Source organism: Eucyclogobius newberryi, unplaced genomic scaffold (assembly GCF_026437365.1).
Source record: "Eucyclogobius newberryi isolate DKJ021-1_F unplaced genomic scaffold, fEucNew1.0.hap1 SCAF_2, whole genome shotgun sequence".
Taxonomy (NCBI): domain Eukaryota; kingdom Metazoa; phylum Chordata; class Actinopteri; order Gobiiformes; family Gobiidae; genus Eucyclogobius; species Eucyclogobius newberryi.
Genome location: NW_027315834.1, coordinates 7,180,244 through 7,196,226, shown reverse-complemented (window position 1 = coordinate 7,196,226; position 15,983 = coordinate 7,180,244). Strand labels below are relative to the sequence as shown.

The following is a 15,983-nucleotide window of genomic DNA, read 5'->3' as shown; positions in this document are numbered from 1 at the left end:
ATATCAAGAGATGACTTTAACAGGTAATGATAAATTAGTGAAATAGTTGATGACTTTAACAGGTAATGATAAATCTGTGAAATAGTTGAAATGTTATGGTCACAGAGGGTTTAATTGTTCTTCTATGGGTTCCTGCAGAAGTAAACTTATGATAAAGATTTTACGGGTTTTAATGGCAATCAATCCATAAATCTCATTGTCAACTACACCCAACGTGGGGCTCGAACCCACGACCCTGAGATTAAGAGTCTCATGCTCTACCGACTGAGCTAGCCGGGCTGATGTATTGAAAAAACCTAAAACATTACAGTTTTTAGTCTGTTAAGTTCATTTCAGTGAGTAGTCACAATTACTGTATAAGACATATGATACGGGGACAATATGCCTATATTTCATTCTGAACGTACTCAATACTTTGACAGTACAGCATCTACTTAGTAGATTGGCCATCACATCACAATTCATCATTGGGAGTAATACTTCATTTGAAATCTTAAGACAATACGACAAGTTTTCAGTCCATTGTCACACATATGTGCTTGTTATTTAGTGTGTAAGAATGGCTTCCTTTCCAAAGGCAATTCCCTACTAAATTGTTTTGTCAGGAGTGGGATTTGAACCCACGGCTCCATTCAGAGACCAGAATTCCCTGTGGACAAGGAAGGAGATTCCCATGAGTCTGGAGTGGGATGAATGGCCGTATCTATACTTTGGTAAAAAACACATCAAACTACTGTTTTTTTTTTTAAAGGAGTTTGATGTGGTTGTTGTCACATCAATCTACTGCGTCCTTTAAAGGTCCTCATCAAGCCTCTTTTTAAAGTCTATTGCAATTGAGATGTCAGAGTCGACAACAGTAACAGCAGTAGTGCATCCAAGAAAGCTGTGTAGTGAATGGATGTTGAACCTTCAGTGAGGCAGGAGCCAACAAGGCTATTCACATCCTTGCAATGTGTTCAAAGATAGGACAAACTGAATGTCAGGAGTGGGATTAGAACCCATTCCTCCACTTGTAGACAAAATTTGCTTGCGCTTAAGTAGGAGTTTACCTTGACCCTGGCACCTTGGACATTTCAGCGATGCTGACATTGAGCGCCCTTATCTCGAAGATAACGTTCCAAAAATTTGTACAAAGTAAATCCTTTGGCAACCTTACACGAGCTGAAGTCTTTCCATTTATGTAAAATAAATATCAAGAGATGACTTTAACAGGTAATGATAAATTAGTGAAATAGTTGATGACTTTAACAGGTAATGATAAATCTGTGAAATAGTTGAAATGTTATGGTCACAGAGGGTTTAATTGTTCTTCTATGGGTTCCTGCAGAAGTAAACTTATGATAAAGATTTCACGGGTTTTAATGGCAATCAATCCATAAATCTTATTGTCAACTACGCCCAACGTGGGGCTCGAACCCACGACCCTGAGATTAAGAGTCTCATGCTCTACCGACTGAGCTAGCCGGGCTGATGTATTAAGAAAACCAAAAACATTACAGTTTTCAGTCTGTTAAGTTCATTTCTCAGTTTAATTTCTCAGTGAGTAGTCACAATTACTGTATAAGACATATGATACGGGGACAATATGCCTATATTTCATTCTGAACGTACTCAATACTTTGACAGTACAGCATCTACTTAGTAGATTGGCCATCACATCACAATTCATCATTGGGAGTAATACTTCATTTGAAATCTTAAGACAATACGACAAGTTTTCAGTCCATTGTCACACATATGTGCTTGTTATTTAGTGTGTAAGAATGGCTTCCTTTCCAAAGGCAATTCCCTACTAAATTGTTTTGTCAGGAGTGGGATTTGAACCCACGGCTCCATTCAGAGACCAGAATTCCCTGTGGCAAGGAAGGAGATTCCCATGAGTCTGGAGTGGGATGAATGTCCGTATCTATACTTTGGTAAAAAACACATCAAACTACTGTTTTTTTTTAAAGGAGTTTGATGTGGTTGTTGTCACATCAATCTACTGCGTCCTTTAAAGGTCCTCATCAAGCCTCTTTTTAAAGTCTATTGCAATTGAGATGTCAGAGTCGACAACAGTAACAGCAGTAGTGCATCCAAGAAAGCTGTGTAGTGAATGGATGTTGAACCTTCAGTGAGGCAGGAGCCAACAAGGCTATTCACATCCTTGCAATGTGTTCAAAGATGAATGTCAGGAGTGGGATTAGAACCCATTCCTCCACTTGTAGACAAAATTTGCTTGCGCTTAAGTAGGAGTTTACCTTGACCCTGGCACCTTGGACATTTCAGCGATGCTGACATTGAGCGCCCTTATCTCGAAGATAACGTTCCAAAAATTTGTACAAAGTAAATCCTTTGGCAACCTTACACGAGCTGAAGTCTTTCCATTTATGTAAAATAAATATCAAGAGATGACTTTAACAGGTAATGATAAATTAGTGAAATAGTTGATGACTTTAACAGGTAATGATAAATCTGTGAAATAGTTGAAATGTTATGGTCACAGAGGGTTTAATTGTTCTTCTATGGGTTCCTGCAGAAGTAAACTTATGATAAAGATTTCACGGGTTTTAATGGCAATCAATCCATAAATCTTATTGTCAACTACGCCCAACGTGGGGCTCGAACCCACGACCCTGAGATTAAGAGTCTCATGCTCTACCGACTGAGCTAGCCGGGCTGATGTATTAAGAAAACCAAAAACATTACAGTTTTCAGTCTGTTAAGTTCATTTCTCAGTTTAATTTCTCAGTGAGTAGTCACAATTACTGTATAAGACATATGATACGGGGACAATATGCCTATATTTCATTCTGAACGTACTCAATACTTTGACAGTACAGCATCTACTTAGTAGATTGGCCATCACATCACAATTCATCATTGGGAGTAATACTTCATTTGAAATCTTAAGACAATACGACAAGTTTTCAGTCCATTGTCACACATATGTGCTTGTTATTTAGTGTGTAAGAATGGCTTCCTTTCCAAAGGCAATTCCCTACTAAATTGTTTTGTCAGGAGTGGGATTTGAACCCACGGCTCCATTCAGAGACCAGAATTCCCTGTGGACAAGGAAGGAGATTCCCATGAGTCTGGAGTGGGATGAATGGCCGTATCTATACTTTGGTAAAAAACACATCAAACTACTGTTTTTTTTTTTAAAGGAGTTTGATGTGGTTGTTGTCACATCAATCTACTGCGTCCTTTAAAGGTCCTCATCAAGCCTCTTTTTAAAGTCTATTGCAATTGAGATGTCAGAGTCGACAACAGTAACAGCAGTAGTGCATCCAAGAAAGCTGTGTAGTGAATGGATGTTGAACCTTCAGTGAGGCAGGAGCCAACAAGGCTATTCACATCCTTGCAATGTGTTCAAAGATAGGACAAACTGAATGTCAGGAGTGGGATTAGAACCCATTCCTCCACTTGTAGACAAAATTTGCTTGCGCTTAAGTAGGAGTTTACCTTGACCCTGGCACCTTGGACATTTCAGCGATGCTGACATTGAGCGCCCTTATCTCGAAGATAACGTTCCAAAAATTTGTACAAAGTAAATCCTTTGGCAACCTTACACGAGCTGAAGTCTTTCCATTTATGTAAAATAAATATCAAGAGATGACTTTAACAGGTAATGATAAATTAGTGAAATAGTTGATGACTTTAACAGGTAATGATAAATCTGTGAAATAGTTGAAATGTTATGGTCACAGAGGGTTTAATTGTTCTTCTATGGGTTCCTGCAGAAGGTAACTTATGATAAAGATTTCACGGGTTTTAATGGCAATCAATCCATAAATCTCATTGTCAACTACACCCAACGTGGGGCTCGAACCCACGACCCTGAGATTAAGAGTCTCATGCTCTACCGAATGAGCTAGCCGGGCTGATGTGTTAAGAAAACCAAAAACATTACAGTTTTTAGTCTGTTAAGTTCATTTCTCAGTTTAATTTCTCAGTGAGTAGTCACAATTACTGTATAAGACATATGATACGGGGACAATATGCCTATATTTCATTCTGAACGTACTCAATACTTTGACAGTACAGCATCTACTTAGTAGATTGGCCATCACATCACAATTCATCATTGGGAGTAATACTTCATTTGAAATCTTAAGACAATACGACAAGTTTTCAGTCCATTGTCACACATATGTGCTTGTTATTTAGTGTGTAAGAATGGCTTCCTTTCCAAAGGCAATTCCCTACTAAATTGTTTTGTCAGGAGTGGGATTTGAACCCACGGCTCCATTCAGAGACCAGAATTCCCTGTGGCAAGGAAGGAGATTCCCATGAGTCTGGAGTGGGATGAATGGCCGTATCTATACTTTGGTAAAAAACACATCAAACTACTGTTTTTTTTTTTAAAGGAGTTTGATGTGGTTGTTGTCACATCAATCTACTGCGTCCTTTAAAGGTCCTCATCAAGCCTCTTTTTAAAGTCTATTGCAATTGAGATGTCAGAGTCGACAACAGTAACAGCAGTAGTGCATCCAAGAAAGCTGTGTAGTGAATGGATGTTGAACCTTCAGTGAGGCAGGAGCCAACAAGGCTATTCACATCCTTGCAATGTGTTCAAAGATAGGACAAACTGAATGTCAGGAGTGGGATTAGAACCCATTCCTCCACTTGTAGACAAAATTTGCTTGCGCTTAAGTAGGAGTTTACCTTGACCCTGGCACCTTGGACATTTCAGCGATGCTGACATTGAGCGCCCTTATCTCGAAGATAACGTTCCAAAAATTTGTACAAAGTAAATCCTTTGGCAACCTTACACGAGCTGAAGTCTTTCCATTTATGTAAAATAAATATCAAGAGATGACTTTAACAGGTAATGATAAATTAGTGAAATAGTTGATGACTTTAACAGGTAATGATAAATCTGTGAAATAGTTGAAATGTTATGGTCACAGAGGGTTTAATTGTTCTTCTATGGGTTCCTGCAGAAGTAAACTTATGATAAAGATTTCACGGGTTTTAATGGCAATCAATCCATAAATCTTATTGTCAACTACGCCCAACGTGGGGCTCGAACCCACGACCCTGAGATTAAGAGACTCATGATCTACCGACTGAGCTAGCCGGGCTGATGTATTAAGAAAACCAAAAACATTACAGTTTTTAGTCTGTTAAGGTCATTTCTCAGTTTAATTTCTCAGTGAGTAGTCACAATTACTGTATAAGACATATGATACGGGGACAATATGCCTATATTTCATTCTGAACGTACTCAATACTTTGACAGTACAGCATCTACTTAGTAGATTGGCCATCACATCACAATTCATCATTGGGAGTAATACTTCATTTGAAATCTTAAGACAATACGACAAGTTTTCAGTCCATTGTCACACATATGTGCTTGTTATTTAGTGTGTAAGAATGGCTTCCTTTCCAAAGGCAATTCCCTACTAAATTGTTTTGTCAGGAGTGGGATTTGAACCCACGGCTCCATTAAGAGACCAGAATTCCCTGTGGACAAGGAAGGAGATTCCCATGAGTCTGGAGTGGGATGAATGGCCGTATCTATACTTTGGTAAAAAACACATCAAACTACTGTTTTTTTTTTTAAAGGAGTTTGATGTGGTTGTTGTCACATCAATCTACTGCGTCCTTTAAAGGTCCTCATCAAGCCTCTTTTTAAAGTCTATTGCAATTGAGATGTCAGAGTCGACAACAGTAACAGCAGTAGTGCATCCAAGAAAGCTGTGTAGTGAATGGATGTTGAACCTTCAGTGAGGCAGGAGCCAACAAGGCTATTCACATCCTTGCAATGTGTTCAAAGATAGGACAAACTGAATGTCAGGAGTGGGATTAGAACCCATTTCTCCACTTGTAGACAAAATTTGCTTGCGCTTAAGTAGGAGTTTACCTTGACCCTGGCACCTTGGACATTTCAGCGATGCTGACATTGAGCGCCCTTATCTCGAAGATAACGTTCCATAAATTAGTACAAAGTAAATCCTTTGGCAACCTTACACGAGCTGAAGTCTTTCCATTTATGTAAAATAAATATCAAGAGATGACTTTAACAGGTAATGATAAATTAGTGAAATGGTTGATGACTTTAACAGGTAATGATAAATCTGTGAAATAGTTGAAATGTTATGGTCACAGAGGGTTTAATTGTTCTTCTATGGGTTCCTGCAGAAGGTAACTTATGATAAAGATTTCACGGGTTTTAATGGCAATCAATCCATAAATCTCATTGTCAACTACACCCAACGTGGGGCTCGAACCCACGACCCTGAGATTAAGAGTCTCATGCTCTACCGACTGAGCTAGCCGGGCTGATGTATTAAAAAACCTAAAACATTACAGTTTTTAGTCTGTTAAGTTCATTTCTCAGTTTAATTTCTCAGTGAGTAGTCACAATTACTGTATAAGACATATGATACGGGGACAATATGCCTATATTTCATTCTGAACGTACTCAATACTTTGACAGTACAGCATCTACTTAGTAGATTGGCCATCACATCACAATTCATCATTGGGAGTAATACTTCATTTGAAATCTTAAGACAATACGACAAGTTTTCAGTCCATTGTCACACATATGTGCTTGTTATTTAGTGTGTAAGAATGGCTTCCTTTCCAAAGGCAATTCCCTACTAAATTGTTTTGTCAGGAGTGGGATTTGAACCCACGGCTCCATTCAGAGACCAGAATTCCCTGTGGCAAGGAAGGAGATTCCCATGAGTCTGGAGTGGGATGAATGGCCGTATCTATACTTTGGTAAAAAACACATCAAACTACTGTTTTTTTTTTAAAGGAGTTTGATGTGGTTGTTGTCACATCAATCTACTGCGTCCTTTAAAGGTCCTCATCAAGCCTCTTTTTAAAGTCTATTGCAATTGAGATGTCAGAGTCGACAACAGTAACAGCAGTAGTGCATCCAAGAAAGCTGTGTAGTGAATGGATGTTGAACCTTCAGTGAGGCAGGAGCCAACAAGGCTATTCACATCCTTGCAATGTGTTCAAAGATGAATGTCAGGAGTGGGATTAGAACCCATTCCTCCACTTGTAGACAAAATTTGCTTGCGCTTAAGTAGGAGTTTACCTTGACCCTGGCACCTTGGACATTTCAGCGATGCTGACATTGAGCGCCCTTATCTCGAAGATAACGTTCCAAAAATTTGTACAAAGTAAATCCTTTGGCAACCTTACACGAGCTGAAGTCTTTCCATTTATGTAAAATAAATATCAAGAGATGACTTTAACAGGTAATGATAAATTAGTGAAATAGTTGATGACTTTAACAGGTAATGATAAATCTGTGAAATAGTTGAAATGTTATGGTCACAGAGGGTTTAATTGTTCTTCTATGGGTTCCTGCAGAAGTAAACTTATGATAAAGATTTCACGGGTTTTAATGGCAATCAATCCATAAATCTTATTGTCAACTACGCCCAACGTGGGGCTCGAACCCACGACCCTGAGATTAAGAGACTCATGATCTACCGACTGAGCTGATGTATTAAGAAAACCAAAAACATTACAGTTTTTAGTCTGTTAAGGTCATTTCTCAGTTTAATTTCTCAGTGAGTAGTCACAATTACTGTATAAGACATATGATACGGGGACAATATGCCTATATTTCATTCTGAACGTACTCAATACTTTGACAGTACAGCATCTACTTAGTAGATTGGCCATCACATCACAATTCATCATTGGGAGTAATACTTCATTTGAAATCTTAAGACAATACGACAAGTTTTCAGTCCATTGTCACACATATGTGCTTGTTATTTAGTGTGTAAGAATGGCTTCCTTTCCAAAGGCAATTCCCTACTAAATTGTTTTGTCAGGAGTGGGATTTGAACCCACGGCTCCATTAAGAGACCAGAATTCCCTGTGGACAAGGAAGGAGATTCCCATGAGTCTGGAGTGGGATGAATGGCCGTATCTATACTTTGGTAAAAAACACATCAAACTACTGTTTTTTTTTTTAAAGGAGTTTGATGTGGTTGTTGTCACATCAATCTACTGCGTCCTTTAAAGGTCCTCATCAAGCCTCTTTTTAAAGTCTATTGCAATTGAGATGTCAGAGTCGACAACAGTAACAGCAGTAGTGCATCCAAGAAAGCTGTGTAGTGAATGGATGTTGAACCTTCAGTGAGGCAGGAGCCAACAAGGCTATTCACATCCTTGCAATGTGTTCAAAGATAGGACAAACTGAATGTCAGGAGTGGGATTAGAACCCATTTCTCCACTTGTAGACAAAATTTGCTTGCGCTTAAGTAGGAGTTTACCTTGACCCTGGCACCTTGGACATTTCAGCGATGCTGACATTGAGCGCCCTTATCTCGAAGATAACGTTCCATAAATTAGTACAAAGTAAATCCTTTGGCAACCTTACACGAGCTGAAGTCTTTCCATTTATGTAAAATAAATATCAAGAGATGACTTTAACAGGTAATGATAAATTAGTGAAATGGTTGATGACTTTAACAGGTAATGATAAATCTGTGAAATAGTTGAAATGTTATGGTCACAGAGGGTTTAATTGTTCTTCTATGGGTTCCTGCAGAAGGTAACTTATGATAAAGATTTCACGGGTTTTAATGGCAATCAATCCATAAATCTCATTGTCAACTACACCCAACGTGGGGCTCGAACCCACGACCCTGAGATTAAGAGTCTCATGCTCTACCGACTGAGCTAGCCGGGCTGATGTATTAAAAAACCTAAAACATTACAGTTTTTAGTCTGTTAAGTTCATTTCTCAGTTTAATTTCTCAGTGAGTAGTCACAATTACTGTATAAGACATATGATACGGGGACAATATGCCTATATTTCATTCTGAACGTACTCAATACTTTGACAGTACAGCATCTACTTAGTAGATTGGCCATCACATCACAATTCATCATTGGGAGTAATACTTCATTTGAAATCTTAAGACAATACGACAAGTTTTCAGTCCATTGTCACACATATGTGCTTGTTATTTAGTGTGTAAGAATGGCTTCCTTTCCAAAGGCAATTCCCTACTAAATTGTTTTGTCAGGAGTGGGATTTGAACCCACGGCTCCATTCAGAGACCAGAATTCCCTGTGGCAAGGAAGGAGATTCCCATGAGTCTGGAGTGGGATGAATGGCCGTATCTATACTTTGGTAAAAAACACATCAAACTACTGTTTTTTTTTTAAAGGAGTTTGATGTGGTTGTTGTCACATCAATCTACTGCGTCCTTTAAAGGTCCTCATCAAGCCTCTTTTTAAAGTCTATTGCAATTGAGATGTCAGAGTCGACAACAGTAACAGCAGTAGTGCATCCAAGAAAGCTGTGTAGTGAATGGATGTTGAACCTTCAGTGAGGCAGGAGCCAACAAGGCTATTCACATCCTTGCAATGTGTTCAAAGATGAATGTCAGGAGTGGGATTAGAACCCATTCCTCCACTTGTAGACAAAATTTGCTTGCGCTTAAGTAGGAGTTTACCTTGACCCTGGCACCTTGGACATTTCAGCGATGCTGACATTGAGCGCCCTTATCTCGAAGATAACGTTCCAAAAATTTGTACAAAGTAAATCCTTTGGCAACCTTACACGAGCTGAAGTCTTTCCATTTATGTAAAATAAATATCAAGAGATGACTTTAACAGGTAATGATAAATTAGTGAAATAGTTGATGACTTTAACAGGTAATGATAAATCTGTGAAATAGTTGAAATGTTATGGTCACAGAGGGTTTAATTGTTCTTCTATGGGTTCCTGCAGAAGTAAACTTATGATAAAGATTTCACGGGTTTTAATGGCAATCAATCCATAAATCTTATTGTCAACTACGCCCAACGTGGGGCTCGAACCCACGACCCTGAGATTAAGAGTCTCATGCTCTACCGACTGAGCTAGCCGGGCTGATGTATTAAGAAAACCAAAAACATTACAGTTTTTAGTCTGTTAAGTTCATTTCTCAGTTTAATTTCTCAGTGAGTAGTCACAATTACTGTATAAGACATATGATACGGGGACAATATGCCTATATTTCATTCTGAACGTACTCAATACTTTGACAGTACAGCATCTACTTAGTAGATTGGCCATCACATCACAATTCATCATTGGGTGTAATACTTCATTTGAAATCTTAAGACAATACGACAAGTTTTCAGTCCATTGTCACACATATGTGCTTGTTATTTAGTGTGTAAGAATGGCTTCCTTTCCAAAGGCAATTCCCTACTAAATTGTTTTGTCAGGAGTGGGATTTGAACCCACGGCTCCATTCAGAGACCAGAATTCCCTGTGGCAAGGAAGGAGATTCCCATGAGTCTGGAGTGGGATGAATGGCCGTATCTATACTTTGGTAAAAAACACATCAAACTACTGTTTTTTTTTAAAGGAGTTTGATGTGGTTGTTGTCACATCAATCTACTGCGTCCTTTAAAGGTCCTCATCAAGCCTCTTTTTAAAGTCTATTGCAATTGAGATGTCAGAGTCGACAACAGTAACAGCAGTAGTGCATCCAAGAAAGCTGTGTAGTGAATGGATGTTGAACCTTCAGTGAGGCAGGAGCCAACAAGGCTATTCACATCCTTGCAATGTGTTCAAAGATGAATGTCAGGAGTGGGATTAGAACCCATTCCTCCACTTGTAGACAAAATTTGCTTGCGCTTAAGTAGGAGTTTACCTTGACCCTGGCACCTTGGACATTTCAGCGATGCTGACATTGAGCGCCCTTATCTCGAAGATAACGTTCCAAAAATTAGTACAAAGTAAATCCTTTGGCAACCTTACACGAGCTGAAGTCTTTCCATTTATGTAAAATAAATATCGAGAGATGACTTTAACAGGTAATGATAAATTAGTGAAATAGTTGATGACTTTAACAGGTAATGATAAATCTGTGAAATAGTTGAAATGTTATGGTCACAGAGGGTTTAATTGTTCTTCTATGGGTTCCTGCCGAAGTAAACTTATGATAAAGATTTCACGGGTTTTAATGGCAATCAATCCATAAATCTTATTGTCAACTACACCCAACGTGGGGCTCGAACCCACGACCCTGAGATTAAGAGTCTCATGATCTACCGACTGAGCTAGCCGGGCTGATGTATTAAGAAAACCAAAAACATTACAGTTTTTAGTCTGTTAAGTTCATTTCTCAGTTTAATTTCTCAGTGAGTAGTCACAATTACTGTATAAGACATATGATACGGGGACAATATGCCTATATTTCATTCTGAACGTACTCAATACTTTGACAGTACAGCATCTACTTAGTAGATTGGCCATCACATCACAATTCATCATTGGGAGTAATACTTCATTTGAAATCTTAAGACAATACGACAAGTTTTCAGTCCATTGTCACACATATGTGCTTGTTATTTAGTGTGTAAGAATGGCTTCCTTTCCAAAGGCAATTCCCTACTAAATTGTTTTGTCAGGAGTGGGATTTGAACCCACGGCTCCATTCAGAGACCAGAATTCCCTGTGGCAAGGAAGGAGATTCCCATGAGTCTGGAGTGGGATGAATGGCCGTATCTATACTTTGGTAAAAAACACATCAAACTACTGTTTTTTTTTAAAGGAGTTTGATGTGGTTGTTGTCACATCAATCTACTGCGTCCTTTAAAGGTCCTCATCAAGCCTCTTTTTAAAGTCTATTGCAATTGAGATGTCAGAGTCGACAACAGTAACAGCAGTAGTGCATCCAAGAAAGCTGTGTAGTGAATGGATGTTGAACCTTCAGTGAGGCAGGAGCCAACAAGGCTATTCACATCCTTGCAATGTGTTCAAAGATAGGACAAACTGAATGTCAGGAGTGGGATTAGAACCCATTCCTCCACTTGTAGACAAAATTTGCTTGCGCTTAAGTAGGAGTTTACCTTGACCCTGGCACCTTGGACATTTCAGCGATGCTGACATTGAGCGCCCTTATCTCGAAGATAACGTTCCAAAAATTTGTACAAAGTAAATCCTTTGGCAACCTTACACGAGCTGAAGTCTTTCCATTTATGTAAAATAAATATCAAGAGATGACTTTAACAGGTAATGATAAATTAGTGAAATAGTTGATGACTTTAACAGGTAATGATAAATCTGTGAAATAGTTGAAATGTTATGGTCACAGAGGGTTTAATTGTTCTTCTATGGGTTCCTGCAGAAGTAAACTTATGATAAAGATTTCACGGGTTTTAATGGCAATCAATCCATAAATCTTATTGTCAACTACGCCCAACGTGGGGCTCGAACCCACGACCCTGAGATTAAGAGTCTCATGCTCTACCGACTGAGCTAGCCGGGCTGATGTATTAAGAAAACCAAAAACATTACAGTTTTCAGTCTGTTAAGTTCATTTCTCAGTTTAATTTCTCAGTGAGTAGTCACAATTACTGTATAAGACATATGATACGGGGACAATATGCCTATATTTCATTCTGAACGTACTCAATACTTTGACAGTACAGCATCTACTTAGTAGATTGGCCATCACATCACAATTCATCATTGGGAGTAATACTTCATTTGAAATCTTAAGACAATACGACAAGTTTTCAGTCCATTGTCACACATATGTGCTTGTTATTTAGTGTGTAAGAATGGCTTCCTTTCCAAAGGCAATTCCCTACTAAATTGTTTTGTCAGGAGTGGGATTTGAACCCACGGCTCCATTCAGAGACCAGAATTCCCTGTGGCAAGGAAGGAGATTCCCATGAGTCTGGAGTGGGATGAATGGCCGTATCTATACTTTGGTAAAAAACACATCAAACTACTGTTTTTTTTTAAAGGAGTTTGATGTGGTTGTTGTCACATCAATCTACTGCGTCCTTTAAAGGTCCTCATCAAGCCTCTTTTTAAAGTCTATTGCAATTGAGATGTCAGAGTCGACAACAGTAACAGCAGTAGTGCATCCAAGAAAGCTGTGTAGTGAATGGATGTTGAACCTTCAGTGAGGCAGGAGCCAACAAGGCTATTCACATCCTTGCAATGTGTTCAAAGATGAATGTCAGGAGTGGGATTAGAACCCATTCCTCCACTTGTAGACAAAATTTGCTTGCGCTTAAGTAGGAGTTTACCTTGACCCTGGCACCTTGGACATTTCAGCGATGCTGACATTGAGCGCCCTTATCTCGAAGATAACGTTCCAAAAATTTGTACAAAGTAAATCCTTTGGCAACCTTACACGAGCTGAAGTCTTTCCATTTATGTAAAATAAATATCAAGAGATGACTTTAACAGGTAATGATAAATTAGTGAAATAGTTGATGACTTTAACAGGTAATGATAAATCTGTGAAATAGTTGAAATGTTATGGTCACAGAGGGTTTAATTGTTCTTCTATGGGTTCCTGCAGAAGTAAACTTATGATAAAGATTTCACGGGTTTTAATGGCAATCAATCCATAAATCTTATTGTCAACTACGCCCAACGTGGGGCTCGAACCCACGACCCTGAGATTAAGAGTCTCATGCTCTACCGACTGAGCTAGCCGGGCTGATGTATTAAGAAAACCAAAAACATTACAGTTTTCAGTCTGTTAAGTTCATTTCTCAGTTTAATTTCTCAGTGAGTAGTCACAATTACTGTATAAGACATATGATACGGGGACAATATGCCTATATTTCATTCTGAACGTACTCAATACTTTGACAGTACAGCATCTACTTAGTAGATTGGCCATCACATCACAATTCATCATTGGGAGTAATACTTCATTTGAAATCTTAAGACAATACGACAAGTTTTCAGTCCATTGTCACACATATGTGCTTGTTATTTAGTGTGTAAGAATGGCTTCCTTTCCAAAGGCAATTCCCTACTAAATTGTTTTGTCAGGAGTGGGATTTGAACCCACGGCTCCATTCAGAGACCAGAATTCCCTGTGGACAAGGAAGGAGATTCCCATGAGTCTGGAGTGGGATGAATGGCCGTATCTATACTTTGGTAAAAAACACATCAAACTACTGTTTTTTTTTTTAAAGGAGTTTGATGTGGTTGTTGTCACATCAATCTACTGCGTCCTTTAAAGGTCCTCATCAAGCCTCTTTTTAAAGTCTATTGCAATTGAGATGTCAGAGTCGACAACAGTAACAGCAGTAGTGCATCCAAGAAAGCTGTGTAGTGAATGGATGTTGAACCTTCAGTGAGGCAGGAGCCAACAAGGCTATTCACATCCTTGCAATGTGTTCAAAGATAGGACAAACTGAATGTCAGGAGTGGGATTAGAACCCATTCCTCCACTTGTAGACAAAATTTGCTTGCGCTTAAGTAGGAGTTTACCTTGACCCTGGCACCTTGGACATTTCAGCGATGCTGACATTGAGCGCCCTTATCTCGAAGATAACGTTCCAAAAATTAGTACAAAGTAAATCCTTTGGCAACCTTACACGAGCTGAAGTCTTTCCATTTATGTAAAATAAATATCGAGAGATGACTTTAACAGGTAATGATAAATTAGTGAAATAGTTGATGACTTTAACAGGTAATGATAAATCTGTGAAATAGTTGAAATGTTATGGTCACAGAGGGTTTAATTGTTCTTCTATGGGTTCCTGCCGAAGTAAACTTATGATAAAGATTTCACGGGTTTTAATGGCAATCAATCCATAAATCTTATTGTCAACTACACCCAACGTGGGGCTCGAACCCACGACCCTGAGATTAAGAGTCTCATGATCTACCGACTGAGCTAGCCGGGCTGATGTATTAAGAAAACCAAAAACATTACAGTTTTTAGTCTGTTAAGTTCATTTCTCAGTTTAATTTCTCAGTGAGTAGTCACAATTACTGTATAAGACATATGATACGGGGACAATATGCCTATATTTCATTCTGAACGTACTCAATACTTTGACAGTACAGCATCTACTTAGTAGATTGGCCATCACATCACAATTCATCATTGGGAGTAATACTTCATTTGAAATCTTAAGACAATACGACAAGTTTTCAGTCCATTGTCACACATATGTGCTTGTTATTTAGTGTGTAAGAATGGCTTCCTTTCCAAAGGCAATTCCCTACTAAATTGTTTTGTCAGGAGTGGGATTTGAACCCACGGCTCCATTCAGAGACCAGAATTCCCTGTGGCAAGGAAGGAGATTCCCATGAGTCTGGAGTGGGATGAATGGCCGTATCTATACTTTGGTAAAAAACACATCAAACTACTGTTTTTTTTTAAAGGAGTTTGATGTGGTTGTTGTCACATCAATCTACTGCGTCCTTTAAAGGTCCTCATCAAGCCTCTTTTTAAAGTCTATTGCAATTGAGATGTCAGAGTCGACAACAGTAACAGCAGTAGTGCATCCAAGAAAGCTGTGTAGTGAATGGATGTTGAACCTTCAGTGAGGCAGGAGCCAACAAGGCTATTCACATCCTTGCAATGTGTTCAAAGATAGGACAAACTGAATGTCAGGAGTGGGATTAGAACCCATTCCTCCACTTGTAGACAAAATTTGCTTGCGCTTAAGTAGGAGTTTACCTTGACCCTGGCACCTTGGACATTTCAGCGATGCTGACATTGAGCGCCCTTATCTCGAAGATAACGTTCCAAAAATTTGTACAAAGTAAATCCTTTGGCAACCTTACACGAGCTGAAGTCTTTCCATTTATGTAAAATAAATATCAAGAGATGACTTTAACAGGTAATGATAAATTAGTGAAATAGTTGATGACTTTAACAGGTAATGATAAATCTGTGAAATAGTTGAAATGTTATGGTCACAGAGGGTTTAATTGTTCTTCTATGGGTTCCTGCAGAAGTAAACTTATGATAAAGATTTCACGGGTTTTAATGGCAATCAATCCATAAATCTTATTGTCAACTACGCCCAACGTGGGGCTCGAACCCACGACCCTGAGATTAAGAGTCTCATGCTCTACCGACTGAGCTAGCCGGGCTGATGTATTAAGAAAACCAAAAACATTACAGTTTTCAGTCTGTTAAGTTCATTTCTCAGTTTAATTTCTCAGTGAGTAGTCACAATTACTGTATAAGACATATGATACGGGGACAATATGCCTATATTTCATTCTGAACGTACTCAAT

General features: G+C 38.8%; 1 protein-coding gene and 13 non-coding genes across 16 annotated transcripts in view; all 14 read right to left on the bottom strand.

The window, feature by feature from the left end:
• Positions 1–15,983, bottom strand: part of LOC140367233 (ninjurin-2-like) — a 208,302-nt gene that overhangs the window by 131,824 nt on the left and 60,495 nt on the right. The window lies entirely within an intron of this gene.
• On the bottom strand, positions 207–279 carry trnak-cuu (transfer RNA lysine (anticodon CUU)). Its single transcript has one exon. It is a non-coding gene; the product is annotated as a tRNA-Lys (tRNA).
• Positions 1,396–1,468, bottom strand: trnak-cuu (transfer RNA lysine (anticodon CUU)). Its single transcript has one exon. It is a non-coding gene; the product is annotated as a tRNA-Lys (tRNA).
• On the bottom strand, positions 2,587–2,659 carry trnak-cuu (transfer RNA lysine (anticodon CUU)). Its single transcript has one exon. It is a non-coding gene; the product is annotated as a tRNA-Lys (tRNA).
• On the bottom strand, positions 3,791–3,863 carry trnak-cuu (transfer RNA lysine (anticodon CUU)). Its single transcript has one exon. It is a non-coding gene; the product is annotated as a tRNA-Lys (tRNA).
• trnak-cuu (transfer RNA lysine (anticodon CUU)) lies at positions 4,994–5,066 on the bottom strand. Its single transcript has one exon. It is a non-coding gene; the product is annotated as a tRNA-Lys (tRNA).
• Positions 6,198–6,270, bottom strand: trnak-cuu (transfer RNA lysine (anticodon CUU)). Its single transcript has one exon. It is a non-coding gene; the product is annotated as a tRNA-Lys (tRNA).
• trnak-cuu (transfer RNA lysine (anticodon CUU)) lies at positions 8,584–8,656 on the bottom strand. Its single transcript has one exon. It is a non-coding gene; the product is annotated as a tRNA-Lys (tRNA).
• On the bottom strand, positions 9,775–9,847 carry trnak-cuu (transfer RNA lysine (anticodon CUU)). Its single transcript has one exon. It is a non-coding gene; the product is annotated as a tRNA-Lys (tRNA).
• On the bottom strand, positions 10,966–11,038 carry trnak-cuu (transfer RNA lysine (anticodon CUU)). The gene has a single exon. It is a non-coding gene; the product is annotated as a tRNA-Lys (tRNA).
• On the bottom strand, positions 12,167–12,239 carry trnak-cuu (transfer RNA lysine (anticodon CUU)). The gene has a single exon. It is a non-coding gene; the product is annotated as a tRNA-Lys (tRNA).
• trnak-cuu (transfer RNA lysine (anticodon CUU)) lies at positions 13,358–13,430 on the bottom strand. Its single transcript has one exon. It is a non-coding gene; the product is annotated as a tRNA-Lys (tRNA).
• trnak-cuu (transfer RNA lysine (anticodon CUU)) lies at positions 14,562–14,634 on the bottom strand. The gene has a single exon. It is a non-coding gene; the product is annotated as a tRNA-Lys (tRNA).
• trnak-cuu (transfer RNA lysine (anticodon CUU)) lies at positions 15,763–15,835 on the bottom strand. Its single transcript has one exon. It is a non-coding gene; the product is annotated as a tRNA-Lys (tRNA).